Source organism: Oncorhynchus gorbuscha, linkage group LG21 (assembly GCF_021184085.1).
Source record: "Oncorhynchus gorbuscha isolate QuinsamMale2020 ecotype Even-year linkage group LG21, OgorEven_v1.0, whole genome shotgun sequence".
Classification (NCBI taxonomy): Eukaryota; Metazoa; Chordata; class Actinopteri; order Salmoniformes; family Salmonidae; genus Oncorhynchus; species Oncorhynchus gorbuscha.
In genome coordinates, this window is record NC_060193.1 from 30,728,635 (window position 1) to 30,742,098 (window position 13,464).

Below are 13,464 nucleotides of genomic sequence, written 5' to 3' on the forward strand. Positions count from 1 at the left end.
TAAAGTCCGTACTGTATAGGGTAATGTTAATGTGGTAATGTTTGATTTGGGTTTCTGGGGTTGAAATGTGGTACGTGTGGTAGGGGTGGAGAGAAGCATGCACCCACGCACGCCATATTTCCAACCAGGGCCACTCTCAAGGCTTACTCCGTGGCGACACCATATTGATGATCTAATATTCCCTTTCATAGCTCATAACAGGGACACGTTAAACGGGGGAACTCCGAGCTTACCATCTCACCAATCATCATTAAGTGTTGGACACACAGAGGTAAACCACCTAAAGGGCTGAGCAACACAAAACGTATTATCCAATCAGATCGCTCAATATTCTGTCATCTGCAATAATCAGACATAAGGGAACAGTCGGAGCAAGATGGGAAAAATGATCATCTACATTTTGCCTACACACTGAATTTGGGCCAATTAATTGCACAAGCTAGCCTACTTCCTCTCTCTTCCTCTCACTATTGCTAGGCCCCCCATGCCTGCAATTAAGCATTACTTAGTGCCTCCCGAGTGGTGCAGCAGTCTAAGGCTTGAGGCATCACTACAGACCCGGGTTTGATCCCAGGCTGTGTCACAATTGGCCCAGCGTCGCCCGGGTTAGGGGAAGGTTTGGCCGGGTGGGCTTTACTTGGCTCATCGCACTCCTGTGGTGGGCCGGGCGCCTGTAGACTCACTTCGGTTGTCGGTTGAGTGGTGTTTCCTCCAACACATTGGTGCAGCTGGTTTCTGGGTTAAGCGGGCAGGTGTTAAGAAGCACGGTTTGGCGGCTCATGTTTCGGGTGACGCACGACTCAACTTTCTCCTTTCCCGAGCCCGTTGGGGAGTTGCAGCGATGAGACACGATTGCTATTGGATATCATCAAAGTTTGTGAGAAAAAGGGGGTAACATAACCCCCGAAATTATGATGACATTCCTTAGGGCGCTCCGCTCTGCATCGCACTGGCTCCCCAATCCGGGCTGTGTGTTTGTATGCTGTGTGTGGGTGCGCATGCACGCGTGTAAGGGTTGAGCGAGCCGGGTCTAAGCAGCCTTCTATGGATCGCCACGGTCAATTAACAACTCCTAGCCTGGCTGTTTGTTCTGCCTGCAGACAGCTGCCGCACTGCCCCCGGAGAGAAGGGACACTTCTCTTTCGTTCACAGAGGTGGAAGGAACTGAGGAAGGACGGAGAGATGGAGGGATAGCAGAAGCACAATGGAGTGGAGGAGAAGTATCTAGGAATCTCAAAGGCCAAGAGACATACTTTGTTGCGTGTGTGTGTGTTCCCAAATTGTCCTGCTTTCCCTGGGGGACGCATCCATCAAAATGTCCCACCTATTCCAATACCTCTTGTTTAAACAGAACTCACCCAGCTTGACCTGATGACTACTATGAGAGGACCGTTCTGACATCACACACCTTAACCAAAGCCGGGTTCTGACCCTCTCTGACCTCCCCTTTATAACAACAGCTTACGGATTTTACTTTTTTTTTTACATGTATTTTTTTACATTTGAGATTAGCAACGAAGCTTCATAAAAGTAGCAAAAAGTAGTAAACTGAACAACAACAACATCCGTAGTTTGGATCAGATAAACAACCTTGTGACCCGAATAACCTTACAGACTGCCTGAAATAGTTTCGACCCAAGCTACTATTATTGGATTAGAAAGCGGCATCAAGGAACAGTATAGGCTACCCCTGGCTGCCTTCTATCCCATCCGTGACCTTCTGGTGTTGCAGTAACGCTGACACACTATGAATGGTGCTGTTATCAAGCCGACAGGACACCCCGACCTCTTGAAAAGCAACCAAACAAGGCAAAGCAAAGTCAAACCTCAAACTTGGTCCTTCTCCCTGACTTCCCTCACGACGACGACGACGACAACAACGACGCCATGAACTTTGAGAAGTCCCCACCAGGACAGAGAAACTACAATAGTGCTCCTGTACGGAGAGTCCAGACTCTCAGAATAAGAAGCTTTTCACCACAGCCGTTGCTCAAAGCGGTTTCTTCCAATTCATAACTCAACGCTCACTCAGTACAGAGCGCCCATGGTGCGCCACAGATAAAAGCGCTCCCAAAACTTCCTGTGTCTACACTTGAGACGGCATAGTGGGTGTATGACACATTGGCGGAGTTATGGTAATAGGAATATCATAGAAATGGCAGTACTGTTGGCACTCCGTGTCCATAGGCCTCAAACAATAGTCACTCTCTTGTGGGTAAGGAAAAGAGACAAAGCAATCCGCACTATGTTCACTATTACCAGCTTCTGATCGTCTTTGAGTTGCCATCAGTGATCATGCTTAATCTGCCCTGTGGACTTAAAGAAGTAAACAATAACATTGAAAGTCACTTCCTCCCGGATCAATGTGTATTAGGTCATATAATCACTTGTAAAAAAACGCATCTGCTCAGGTATATATGAGTACGGCACATGTTATCTATCTATAAAGATTCATGTTGTGTGTAAAAGGGGATGGGAAATGGTTTGACAGACGGTTGTGGGACAGATCTCAGTGGCTTGAGGACATACCACTGCCATTTGGAGGGATTAAGATATGCTAATGCCTTGGGTATACTTTACTGGGTAAACAAAAGTCCCCCACACAGTGGCACCATGGTAAGGGACCATAGTGCTCACATACACACCTGTATCACAGATGTAATTCATCACACAAGAACAGTCTGACTCTTTGTCTGTCTCCTAGAACCCAGTAACGAAATGAAGACTCGTCAGAGGAACCTTACACTTACTATCCCTGCTCGACCAACTGCACAGTAACACACACACACACACACACACACACACACACACACACACACACACACACACACACACACACACACACACACACACACACACACACACACACACACACACACACACACACACACACACACACACACACACACACACACACACACACACACACACACACACACACACACACACACACACACACACATATCTATCAGGCTGCAGACTGATGAACCACAATAACATTCATCCCTTTGGAGTCACGTGAGTGCAGTTTTTTAGTTGAATCTGTAAACGTCTCCCATCCGCCTGAGCCGAGGAAAACACAGAATCCTTCGGTTAGTGATTCTCTGTTGCCATTCTATAAACGTAGCTCCAGCCCAATCGCTTTCCACCCAATTACATATGCAAATTGGCAATGTTGATTTTCAGTGAGAGCAGGGCCTGTGCAATAGGTGAGTGGTGAGCCGTGTTATGCTGTGAATAAACTAGAGAATTGTTGCTGTTGTAAGGATCGCCTGGGCGAACAGAAGTATATTGACATGACATTACTAATATCTCCCCAGGACTAGCTATGAGAAAGTACACAGCGCTATGAGAAAGTACACGACACCACGAGAAAGTACACGATGCTATGAGAAATGACACCACACTATGAGAAAGTAGACGGCACTATGAGAAAGTACACGACACTATGAGAAAGAACTCGGCACTATGAGAAAGTACATGGCACTACGAGAAAGTACACAGCACTATGAGAAAGTACACGGCACTATGCGAAAGTACACGGCACTATGCGAAAGTACACGGCACTATGCGAAGGTACACGACACTATGCGAAAGTACACGGCACTATGAGAAAGTACACGGCACCATGAGAAAGTACACGACGCCATGAGAAAGTACACGGCACTATGACAAAGTACACGGCATTATGCGAGAGTACGCAACCTTGTGAGAAAGTACACGACATTCTGCGAAAGTACACAAAACGAATAAAAACTCTGTATATCCAGACCCATAAATACTCAAATCATGTCGTGCACACACACGCAGCTATGTCCGCGCGTCACACACACGTCAGACCCCGCCCAAGCGCACACAACGCACACCACTCAAAAGTGTGTTAGCTGTCCAGGGAGCAGGCTTGGTGATAAACGATACACGTTACACAAGGTAAAGGTGTGAGAGCCCCAATACAGAGTAGTACTAGAGGTGTTAGAGGTGTCAGGAAGCGAGAGAGAAAAGGGTCCTGAGAGCATCTACTACCCACAGCTACATTCCTAATGCATTAACCATGGCTCCGTACATTATGGATATTAGTTTCTAAAGAGGCAGGTGCATTTGTACTACACCGGTGGCGACTGGCAGGACACGGCCCGGTGGCTCTGGGGCTCCATCTTGGCTCTGCTCCATGGCTACTGAAGAACTAATCTTTACCATTGTAATTACAAGAAAGAGAGAGAGAGAGAGAGAGAGAGAGAGAGAGAGAGAGAGAGAGAGAGAGAGAGAGAGAGTGTGTTTCCGGATGGGACTCTGTCTTGCCAAGTAGAGGGAGGAGGAGTGGTGAGTGGGGCCCACTCTATGGTAACGGCTTGTGCCCTAGATTCCGCCTCAATGCCTGCTGGTGCCAAGAACAGTGCTTATCGTGCCCAACATCAGATTGACAACGATGTGCACTTTAAATCCCACTCTCTCATATGTCTCCTCAAACTCCCTACCATTCTGTTTGTTACTGTCTCCTCCTCCAACTCCCTCTTTCCATTTCTGTCTGACTTCCTCTCTCACTCTCCTCTAACTCTCTCTCTCTCTCTTATGCTCAGCCTCTCCCTCTCTCTTTGAGATATCTCTCCAACTACCCTGTGGCTATTTGAGGTTCTGTCAGTCTCAGATTTTCTCTCTGTCCTTCTGATCCTATCTCCATACCCAGCGCTATCTGTCTCTGAGATTCCTCGCTCTGCCTCTCTCTCATTCCACAACCCATCCCCCCTTTCTCTCTCTCTTTCCCCTCTCCCATTAGTAGATGAAGGAGTTGTTCAAACATGCTCTGGCACGTGCATGATGCAGAGAGAGAGAGAGAGACAGAGAGAGAGAGAGAGAAAGGGAGAGGTGGATAGATAGAGAGAGAGAGAGAGAGAGAGAGGGGGGGGGGACCAGGAGAGAGAGCAGGACCCCTGAGGAATTATTTCAGATGTAATCGCAGTGAGTTAAGAGTGTGTTCATCTGTGCGGATCCCTCGCTGCAGAGCTAGTGCATGCGGGAGTTTGTGTGTGTTTGCGTGTGCATGTGTCTCTGTGTGTTTACGTGTGTGTGTGTGTCCATACTGTATGCATAGATCCACCTGACTAATGTCCTCATAAACCCCTAAATGATGACTCTTTAGCAGGTTATCTCAACCATAACACACTTAAAACACAGACAGAGAGGATAAACTGACTTAGAATAGGCATTGCTGCAATAAGAATGCCAAATGGATTTAAGATATCGATGACTGCCGAATGGCGATTAGTTAACATCTCTACGACAGAGAACAAGAGTGCACTGGATCACCCACACAGTGTGAAGGAGAGGACAGAAACAGGAGAAGCAAGTGAGGAGGGTGGGGTTGAGAGAGCAGAGCAGGACTTGGTCCGCTCTCCTGCCCTCCAGCCACAGAACCTGACACTCACACAGGCAATTTGTCCGGGTCAAGCCAAAGAGCGCAATCAGCGCCATCATAACCTACCCCTGTCACAAGCACTTACACTGAAGTCAGCTAGCAGGACATGGGTGGAGGAACTACTGAGAGAGAAAGAGAGAGAGGAGGGAGGGATAGAGAGAAAGAGAGTGAAGGAGAGCAAGAGAAAGAGAGAGAGAGAGAGAGAGAGAGAGAGAGAGAGAGAGAGAGAGAGAGAGAGAGAGAGAGAGAGAGAGAGAGAGAGAGAGAGAGAGAGAGAGAGAGAACCCACATTCTGACCTTGCAGGAGGATAAATCAAATGCCTTCCTGGCCCAAAAAGAGAGAGGGAGAGAGATGAGAAGGGGTGGGGAGATGAACAGGAACAGAGGTAAGCCCAGCCGGTGACCTTGCAAAAAGGGAAACAGAATACCTGCATAGCTAAACAGGGAAGGAGAGATATAGATGAGAGAGAGGGAGGGAAACAGACATACTCTTGGATTTCTTCACATTTTATAGTGTTACCAAGTGGGATTGATCTACACAAAATACTACTATCATGTCAAAGTGGAAGATCAATTTGGGGGGGATTAATGAAAAAGAAAACACTAATATAGCTTGATTGTATAAGTATTCACCCTCCCTCAATACATGTTATAAATACCTGAGCAGCGATTACAGATGTGAGTCTTCTTGGGTCTCAAATGAGCTTTGCACACCTGTATTGTCCAATATTTGCCCATTATTCCTTTCAAAACAATTCTTCAAGCTCTGTCAAATTGTTGGGGATCATGGCTAGACAGATTTAAGTCGAAACGTTAACTTTGCCACTCAGGAACATTCACTGTCTTCTTGGTAAGCAGCTCCAGTGTAGATTTGGCTTTGCGCTCTAGGTTATTGTCCTGCTGAAAGGTGAACTCCTCTCCCAGTGTCTGGTGTAAAGCAGAATGAAGCAGGTTATCCTCTAGGGTTTTGCCTGTGCTTAGCTCCATCTCGTTTCTTTTAATCCTGAAAAAAATGGTCGATGTCACGGTGGTGGATGCATACCATGATGCAGACACCACCATGCTTGAAAACAAGGAGGCAGTTACTCAGGGATGTGTTGGATTTGCCCCAAACATAAGGCTTTGTATTTCGGCCAAAAAGTGTAATTCTTCACCGTGTTTTTTTTTATTATGCCGATTTATTTTAGTTCCTTGTTGCGTACATATGCACTTTTTTAAAGAATATTTGTATTCTGCATTTGTGTATTCTTCTTTCCACTCTGTCATTTAGGTCATTCTTATGGAGTCACGACAATGTCGTTGATCCCATCCTCCGTTTTCTCCCATCACAGCCATTGAACTCCGCAGCTGTTCTAAAATCACCAATGGCCTGATGGTGACGTCTCTGAGCAGTTCCCTTCCTGTCCCGCAGCTCAGTTCAGATGGACGACTGCATCTCTGATGTGTCTGGGTGGTTTAATACATCATCCACAGCATCATTATTCACTTGATCACGCTTAAAGATGTATTCAATGTCTGATGTGTTATTGTTACCCATCTACCAATCACTGCTCTTCTTTACGAGGCTCCTTGGTCTTTGTAGTTGCATTTGTGCTTGAAATTCAGTATCGACTGAGTGATCTGAGTGGCCTAAACAAAGTTGGTGAACACTTACGCAATTACTTTATTTGAGTTTTTTTATTATACATTTTTATTAATAATAATAAATCATTAAAACTTCAATTCACTTTGACATTATGGAGTATTTTGTGTAGATCAATGAAGAATAAAGAACATGATTAAATCTATTTCAATCCCACTTTGTAACGCTACGAAATGTGAAAAAAGTTCAATGGGTGTAGACTTTCTATAGAGAGAAATAGCAGCATGAGTGAGACAGACAGATATAGTTAGAGAGAGAGAGAGAGAGTGGGGAGATACAGAGAGAGAGTTGCTTTAGTGTGTGTGCCTCTGTACGTGTGTCCATATTTTAGTGTGTGTGTGTGTGTGTGTGCGGCTAAAGTTCCAGACGGCTCCATGAACACAGGGGTCAGTCAGTAAGTGCCAGGTGGGTCGCTGGCAGCATTTATGACATGGGTCACCCTGTGTGTCACCCCCCCTCGCCTTCCCCCAGACTTTTTCCAGGCAATTTGTATCCGGGTTGCCAATGAACCCTTAGACAAAGCGGGAGGTCTGGTAAACTTGACCATCTATTTTACTGCCTGCCTTTACGAATACGTATTTATTAGCAGGAAAGGCATTCAATACTAAGGCGCACACACAAAAGCAAATATTCCAAATGAGTGTGTGTGAGAACGCAGCAGAGAGGCAGCAAAATGATTTATCCATATTTACATTGTATTTTCATTCTCCTTAATCCTAAATAGGCTAAATCAAGGAGGGAGATTGTGAATTCCTCACACACACGAGGCTACGGCTTGTAAACCGCAATTGATGTCGCAGGGGCCATGTTTTATGGGTAAACAATCGTTCCCTCACAGAGCGCAGTAAAACAAGCCAGAAACAGGTGTATAAGTGTTTTTATTGGCATATAATATTACCTTGAACAGTCTTGATTGTTTATATACACATTCCTGTGTGTTTTTGGGGCATTTTCAAACGTGGGTCTAATTTTATTATGATGAATGACTACAAGTTGTTCAGAACAACCATTTCTAAACCGGCATAGCCATTCATTAACAAATATATGGTAAGTGTCACAAATAGCATTCAATCAAAGGACGTTGCAAAAACAACGTCCTTTGTTTCCTTGTCTATTTCCTGTATTGTATAATCTATTCATGATTGCGAAATCATATTTTTTGGGGTCAAACGTATTTCAATTGCATTGCTGTATCGCGAAAGTAAACAGTAAAAACTACGACTGCAAAGCAAAAACCAAAACATGTTGTCTGGCCCAATTCTCTTTTGTCGTGAGCCTGTGGAATAGCTGGTACAAAATGAAGGGCTAATTGTTCTCAACTATCCCAGTTAGAAAAGTTGAAAGTACACATTGCATTTGCCAGCCATAACATGTACAAAAAGGTTCAAATGGCCTAATCACCTGAAGGTTAGCGAACGGACCTGAAATGTGGCTTTACGAATGAGCAGTACTTGGGAGTATGGCTAGACGGTACACTGTGCTTCTCTCAGCACATGTCAAAGCTGCAGGCTAAGGTTAAAATCTAGACTTGGTCTCCTCTATCGTAATCACTCCTCTTTCAGCTCAGCTGCCAAACTGACCGTCCTATCCATGCTAGATTAAGGAGCCATAATTTATAGATCGGCAGGTACGGGTGCTCTCGAGCGGCTAGAGGTTTTTAACCATTCGGCCATCAGATTTGCCACTAGTGCTCCTTATAGGACACATCACTGCACTCTATACTATTTTGTAAACTGGTCATCTCTGTATACCTGTCGCAAGACCCACTGGTTGATGCTCATTTATAAAACCCTCTTAGGACTCACTTCCCCTATGAGATACCTACTGCAGCCGTCATCCTCCACATACAACACCTGTTCTATCAGTCACATGCTGTTGTCATGTGGTGTTGCTACCATGCTGTGTTGTCATGTGTTGCTGCCATGCTATTGTGTTGGCTTCATGTAGTGTTGTGCTGTCTCTCTTGTCGTGATGTGTGTTTTGTCCTATATATATATATATATATTTATATTTTTAAATCCCAGGCCCGTCCCCCGCAGGAGGCCTTTTGCCATTTGGTAGGCGGTCATTGAAAAGAAGAATTTGTTCTTAACCGACCTGCCTAGTTTAAATAAAGGTTAAATAACAATGAAAAAAACAATCAGTAATTGCAGATAAGAGATGTAACACTCTGTCAGGCTGGGAACAAAACACGTGAGCTCAATCATTTCACGGCCGTGTTTTTAGGCGTTCAGTTCAAGATATTGCTATTAAGTGGAAAAAGTGCCAGATACAAATATATAAAAGTTGACGAGCTAATTCTCAGAATACTGGGGGAAATACTGTCCAAAAACCCCCAGATAAAATCAACTGTTTCTCTGCCTCTAAACATACCGAGCTGTTAGTCACTCAAGCAGTGTTCTGATTTGCCTCTCTGCTTCTGGGCGGCAGCCTCGCTAGCCCATGTGACGTGTGTCTCCTTCCTAGTACCCAAGGGTACAGGAGACAGTGGAGAAGGTGGAGCAGACACACTCTGGTGCTTTGATTGATTTCGTTGTGGGCGAAATGATTATATGATTGACCTCTCTTCTCTGGTCTTCACATCAAATCAAAGTTTATCTTGTCAAGGGCACCGAATACCACAGGTGTAGTAGATCTTACAGTGAAATGCTAACTTACAAGTCCTAACCAAAAGTGCAATGTTTAAGTAAAAAAAAATAGGTATTAGATAAAAGAAATAGATAAGATAAGTTTTTTTTTAAATGAAAAAAAGATGCAAAATAAAAAAACAGTAAAATGACAGTGAAAATAACAGTAGTGAGGCTTTATACAGGTGATACCGGTACAGAGTCAATGTGCGGCAGCACCGGTTGGTCGGGCTAGTTGAGGTAATATGTACGTGAACGTGTAGTTAAAGTGACTATGCATAGATGACAAACAGAGAGGAGCAGCAGGAGCGTAAAAGAGGGGTTGGCAGTGGAGGGGTGGCGGGACACAACGCAAATAGTCCGGGCAGCCATCTTGCTAACTCTAAAACTCATGATGACTCATCTCTCCTTCAGATAATGAGTGAAAGTGAAAAATAAAAATAAAAAGACAGACAGAGAGAGAGAGAGAGAGTGAAGAAAAAGGGAGAAAAAGTGAAACAGAGAAAGAGAGCAAGGGGAAAAAAAAGAAAAAAACATAGAAATAGAGAAAGAGAGAGAGTGAAATAAAGAAAAAAAACGTAGAAATAGAGAAAGCGGGTGGATGAAATAGTGTGAGAAACAGACAGAAAGAATGAGTGAAATAGATAAAGGGGGAGATCAAAAGTATGAAATAGATTGACAGCATGGGAGAAAGAGTGAGAGTAATTAAGAGATAGTCAAATCGAGAGAAAGTGATTGTCATGCATGACAGGGGGAGTTAATCGATGGTGGGGGCAGACGGAGAGGAAATTAGTGTTTGGTGGGAGGAGATGCCGCTGAGGAGACAGTGATTGTTTCTAGCCCAGGCTCAAGGCCTAATAAATGAGAGATGAAAAGTGTTGCTGGATCAATGAACCAGTGGCACACTGAGTTGCATAGTCAGACTGACAATTTACTGTGCTTTTCAACTTTAATGGAAAAAAATTCAATTAAGGAGACTTTCTTATTTTTTCTTCCACTAAGAGCATAGTGAAAGAGCGAGACGGAGTGTAACATTTTAAATGGCCTCAGTGGTTTGGTTTTCTGACTAGTAAAAAGCTCTGATGTATTTAAGAAAAAAATCTCCCATTCATCCATCTCAAATATTCCACAGTAAGTTGAATCATTCCAATTCACCTCATACTCTGTGCCCTCTTAAACGTCGGACTGTGAAAGTTTGGGATGGAATTTGAATGGGAGTGATTGAACGGCAAAAGTGAATATAACTGAAAATAGGACTGAAAAAGTGGAATAAAAAATATTTTATTGGGCGTGGAGAAAAAGAAAACAGGGATGAATGGTGTTGTGCAGATTCTTGAGGAAGAAACTCTACCAAAGGACTCAACATGAAATCCAACGTATTTCCTTCAGTGCAGTCCACAGAGGGTGGGGTCCAGGGAGCACTGCAAGCCAATGCATCTGAGCTCTACACGATAACCAAATGAGATGCTTTAATTGTGTTCATTCATCTGTATTAAACAGTTAGTTAACTGGTTAATTACTGTCACTGTTTGTTTTAAAGGACTATTGGAATACTGATCCTTAGCGGGCTAATAAACAGTAAACTGGTTTGGTTAGCTGTGCATGCCCTGAAGTACACCAAATCAACCTAGTGTGTCAACAAATCAAAGTAATCAATTACATCCCACATTCACTATCTAGTCACTATCTAGTCTGTCATGAACATTTTCTAGTCACTCTGATACCTCTAGTCTTACATTAGCGCGAATTAAAGTCACGCTGCTCCTCTTTGCTCTCTCCTCGCCTGCCAATCAAACTGATAACTCGGGGACCCCCGGTGTAGATAATTACGGGGGGAACAGGAAGGATCTTAAAACCGAGAGATTATTTCCAGCCATATGGAGAGTTGCGACTTTATCTGCACCGGTGGAAAAATTAGTGGCACTTTAAAAACCACTGAATTATACAACTGGAATAATTAGGGGGATATCCGGGCGTTGGTGGAGAGAGAGGATATTTAATTTCCGCTGTGAGCAGTTAATTAACGGGGTAGGTCTTTTGTGTCGTGTGTGTGTGTGTTTGTGTGTGTGAGTGTGTGAGTGTGTGTATGAGTGTGTGTGTGCGTGACGAGGGTTAGTGGAGGGGATAGAGAGAGGAGGTCCCCACGAATTGGACCATTGTGAGGAGAAGGGCGGAAAGTCCCTAGGGAAATGAGCTAAAACTGGCCAAGCATTTCTACCTGTGACTTTAATAATAGCATACTTTCACAGTACTGTACAATGTGAAAATCTCTGCCTGGTGAGAATGTCCTCAAGAATGAATAAGTTTTTTTTAACCAGTTAAGAACAAATTCTTATTTACAATGACGGCCTACCCCGGCCAAACCCCGACGACGCTGGGCCAATTGTGCGCCGCCCTGTGGGACTCGCAATCATGTGATTCGGTCTGGATTCAAACCAGGGACTGTAGTGTCACCTCCTGCACTGGGATGCAGTGCCTTTGGCCATTTTGAACCTAACTGTATATATTACCATAATAATCTCTGATGCCCAAGCATATCGGGCCCTGCTTTCACCGACCTAAGTGCTTAATGGACATGCAATCAATGAATTATAGTAAAACTAAAAGACCTGGGTACATGCCAAGATAAAATAGTAGTGGATAACGGTCGGAATTCTATAATTTAGCTTGTGATGTAGCCGTGTGTGTGTACTGTGTGTGCTTGTTTGTTTGTGTACAGTATGGGTCTGATGAGAAAGTCAGTCTGAGAGCCTAATATGACTCCTCATGTTCTCCCAGAAGGAGACTTTGCCCATCAGTGCAATGGGATCGGTGGAGGACACACGCACACGCACACGCACACGCACACACACAATAATAAGCATCTCCATTCTACAGCCGTAGTGTTCGACTAGGCCATTCTCTTACCCAACATGGGGTTTTCTAGTCTGTGGAATCAGACTGCAGACAAAAGATCTCCAACCAGCTAGTACACAGCTGCTGCTCCAACATGAGGACATGCACACAAAGAGAAGAAAGGGAATCAATGAAGTGGCATTGAGTGGTGAGTGTGTTTGCCTGTTTGCCTTGGATAGACTTTGGCCAGACTGGGACATCCAGCAAGGAGAGGATATTAAAAAACAGAGAGAGAGAGAGAGAGAGCGAGAGGTATTGAACTGTCCAAGGTGCCTCCTTGACGACAACATTCTCGGACAGAGGTTCCACATTAAAAGAGGCCTTGTCCAATTTCGTCACTTCATCATGGTTGCAACTTGTACTTTCTCTCTTTTATTTTATGCCTTGGGACTTTGCCTCGTCACTTTATCCCTGCTTCACTTTGAGATTGAATCTCATCAGAGAAAATATAAACTTTTTAAAAGCTCTGATGAAGGCCAAAAGGCCCGACACGTAGAGGCTTTAAAGAGCTACTGCCCATAAAAATAAAAAAACGAATCCCATTGAAAACAGCCTATGTTGCTGTTTAAATAGGACCATTTCGGTCATCAAGTTTGGAACCTCAGTGTGTCACAACAAGTAAATGAAGGTTGGGTTTGGATTACAATTATGTCATCAAGTCATACCCCCTTTTGCTAAGCTCCATGTGCAAATCGCCACTCCGCCCACTTTGTTTCCCTCCATTGAGGGAGTTCTATTACACTGGCCCGGGTTGAACCAGGCAATGGCCATTCATGTCATCGAGGGGAAGCGGGGAGGGAGGAGCGCCCTTCTCAAATCAAACAGTAATCTGTACCGCTCGGTTATGTTGTCAACAAGGCAGCTAGGTGCATCGTCCATAAAATACA

At 44.3% G+C, this 13,464-nt stretch overlaps 1 protein-coding gene across 6 annotated transcripts in view; it reads right to left on the bottom strand.

Annotated features, from left to right (window-relative positions):
- LOC124008907 (VPS10 domain-containing receptor SorCS2-like) overlaps positions 1-13,464 on the bottom strand; it is a 342,821-nt gene that overhangs the window by 80,934 nt on the left and 248,423 nt on the right. The window lies entirely within an intron of this gene.